This window comes from Vigna radiata, chromosome 7 (genome assembly GCF_000741045.1).
Source record: "Vigna radiata var. radiata cultivar VC1973A chromosome 7, Vradiata_ver6, whole genome shotgun sequence".
NCBI classification, from domain to species: Eukaryota; Viridiplantae; Streptophyta; class Magnoliopsida; order Fabales; family Fabaceae; genus Vigna; species Vigna radiata.
This window is the reverse complement of record NC_028357.1, coordinates 13,944,776-13,948,169: the sequence shown is the minus strand read 5'-3', so window position 1 is coordinate 13,948,169 and position 3,394 is coordinate 13,944,776.

Here is a 3,394-nt window from a genome sequence, read left to right as displayed (position 1 = left end):
TTTTGAAAAGGTTTAAGCACACGTGCGACCGCTCGCGTAGGCCTTGTGCTGAAGATCTTTTCCTTCTCTTTCACAAAAAATCAAATAAAAATATTTTGAAAAGGTTTAAGCACACGTGCGACCGCTCGCGTAGCCCTTGTGCTGAAAATCTTTTCCTTCTCCTTTATAAAAAAATCAATAAAAGTATTTTGAAAAGGTTTAAACACACGTGCGACCGTTTGGGTAGGCCTTGTGCTAGAAAACCTTTTCCTTCTTTATTAAAAATACCAAAATATTTCCAAACCACAAGTAATCTTTCTAAAAGAACTATGTAACCCTGATTTCTCATTTTGAATGAGAATACGTAGGAGCAAGGTCAATCCTTGTCGAGCCCAAAAAACTAAAAAAAATATTTTTGTTTCTTTATATTGTTGTTTTCGGGATAGTTAAATATTTTGCAAACCATATCTTTATTCGCGTATTTAATTAAAGGTACTGCCTTAGGGCAGGCGTTGTAGGGTGCTAATACCTTCCCTACACGTAACCGACTCCCGAACCCGAAATTCAGTTTTCGCAGACCTTGCCTTATCATTTTATGGTTTTTCCGTAGNTTTCCAGAATAAACTATGGTGGCGACTCCAAAAATTTTTCTTAAACATTTTTTCTCTTTGGATCGTCGTCCCGTCGCGATTCCGGTTGCGACAGTGACGAAGATGTTTGGTGTAAACTATTTGAAATTAGAAAACGAGGCATAGAGAAGGTAATGGAGATTCTGTGATGAGGAAACTTATGGAGAAGATGAAACTGACGAGGTGGCTTGCGAAATGGCTCTCGTGAGAGAGAAAATGTGGTGAATGATGAGCTTCAAGGAAGGAAACGTTGAATGATATGGAAGAACGGCGTTGACGCGTGGCTGAAGTGGATCTGATGTGTACGTGAAGGAGAATGGCTTACGCGTGCTGAATATGTGGCAGTGGAAGAGGTGACGTGGAGGAAAGAGAATTGTATGGAAACACAATGGAGAAATGGAAATGAAATGGAATTAGTGTGCTTGGAAGGTGGCTAGAGGCAGATCTCTTGGACTCTTTGGCTTGACTTTCGAGAGAGAATTTTATCTAGAGTTTCTGACTCAAATCAAATTCTCATTATGTTCAAAAGTGTTTCATACAATAATGGAGATGGGTATTTATAAGGCTCATGCTCCTTACAAGCTAATAGTATAATACATTGAAAAAAGTAAAAGTACAAAAAGATGAAGGGTTCTTAAGCGATATTCCATCATACACTCTGTATATTAAGGTTATTATATTGATCTTATTAAGATAAAGTAAGGACAAATTAAAAATAGACGTGTACAGGTCACTTTCACGTGATTTTCTCGGTATACATTTCATGATGAATCTATGTCATTTGGTTTTGTCAACATTAGTGATCATTGTTAGGTTTGATTGCGATTGATGCAATAAAAATGGTTTTGGTTCTACATGTGGATATAATTAATGGACAGGATCTTTTAGATATATTGAAGGTATAAAATAAGAATTTTGAACTCATAAAATCTAACATATATATATATATATATATATATAACAAATCATTGAATATGTTAGGATCATTGTATTTTATTCCTCAATTATAAATTATCTAATTAAGTAGATGTGGTTAAGAGTATATATGTCAAGAAAGATTTTTTGTATATAGACCAATAATAATATTAATTTGTTGAAGGAATCAAATTAAAATTATTAAAACTTAAAAAACTAACCAACAAAAGGTACTTAAAGGTCATGATCCCATATTATTCCTATTATTTTCTTTCTATCTCTATCAGACAAAAAATCAAGATTAAAAGAGAACCTAAGATGTTTTACAAATGAGAGATCAATGACTCGTCTACATTATTTAATTAATTATTCCAAATGGTCAATCTTCTAGTAAGTTTATGTTTTCTCTTCTAAAGGAAACTTAAGAACCGCTATATTTTATAAGAGTTTAATGCTCTTAATTATTGATACGTGATTTATAAATCTAACTAGAGGTGACTTATATAAACCCACATTCATGAGAAAATCAGAAGGAAAACTACAACTTCCAGAAAATGAACCATGACTTATGGAGCAAGTTGCGGAAAAAGAAGGTTTAAACCTCCTTTTGGTCCCTAAGTTATAAGCGGATGTTCAGTTTAGTCCCCGTTTTTAAAAATGTAAATCTTTAGTCTCTAAGTTATAAAAAATGCATCAAATGAGTCTTTTTTTGACTTGAAATACTGTTTTTGGTTGTTTCTTAACAACGGCTACATCTTTAGATTGTTCTGATTTGTTTCTTAATAATAACAGCACTCTAGATTGCTCTTTGTACTTTGACTATGAACATAAAAAACTGACTTATTTGATACATTTTTAATAACTTAGGAACCAAAGGTTTACATTTTTAAAAGCGGGGACTGAACATCTGCTCATAACTTAAGAACTAAAAAGAGGTTTAAACTGAAAAAGAACTGCACATTGTGGTACGGATTCTGCAACATACCATTACCATTTATCATTTTTAATCTATTCCTTTTGCAATACCGTATTTCAACAACATTTTTGTGCAGATGAAAAACAAGTGAAGTCACATAGCGTCTAGTATTTAGGGTCCGCAGAAGTACTAGACGCCCCTTTTGATTTTCTTTGTCAATTCTTGTAACACTTGCAATCTTGCAATCAAACAACCTCTTGTATTGAAGTAGGTCTATGTAAGCAAAGTTCTAATTTTAAACCTGAAAGAAAAAATCTTAAAACTATATCTTTAGATACCGAACTCTTGGTTTTGCTTGTACAATGAATAATATTTTCTTATCTTCGGATTAAATCGCTCAAAATGATCCTTGTGTAAAGGTGCCAAAATTCCTCAAGATGAAAATTTATCCGTGCTTAGGAACAGATAAATCTGTTTGTAATACATACAATGTAATATACCTACGCAGGTTCAAATTTAGTTACGGATTTATATGGTTTGGTAAATGATAAATTTATTAAATACTGAAAATAATATTCCCTTGATTATGCGTTTGAACTTTCACAATAATATCATCAATGTCAATATCAATATTTATAGTACTGTTATCCAACTTGTCTTTGAGAAGGTACACCCTAGAATTTCTTGAAGTCTTCTGTTCACGAAAAAAAATGCAATTATGACAAAAAAATGTAGTTAGTTTGTTAATTATCTGAAACATGTATCCATGCACCAACGTTTTGGTGACAGAAATTAAGAATTAGATTGCAAGAAAAATAATGTAACAATGCTTGAACTCTACTCTACGCTTACTTAGTCTTAGAATGATGTAGTGACATAATGCTGACGACATTTAGTGTAACTAGCAGAGTTTGAAATGAAATTTTGTTTGAATGAGATGTTGACAAGTTCCTTT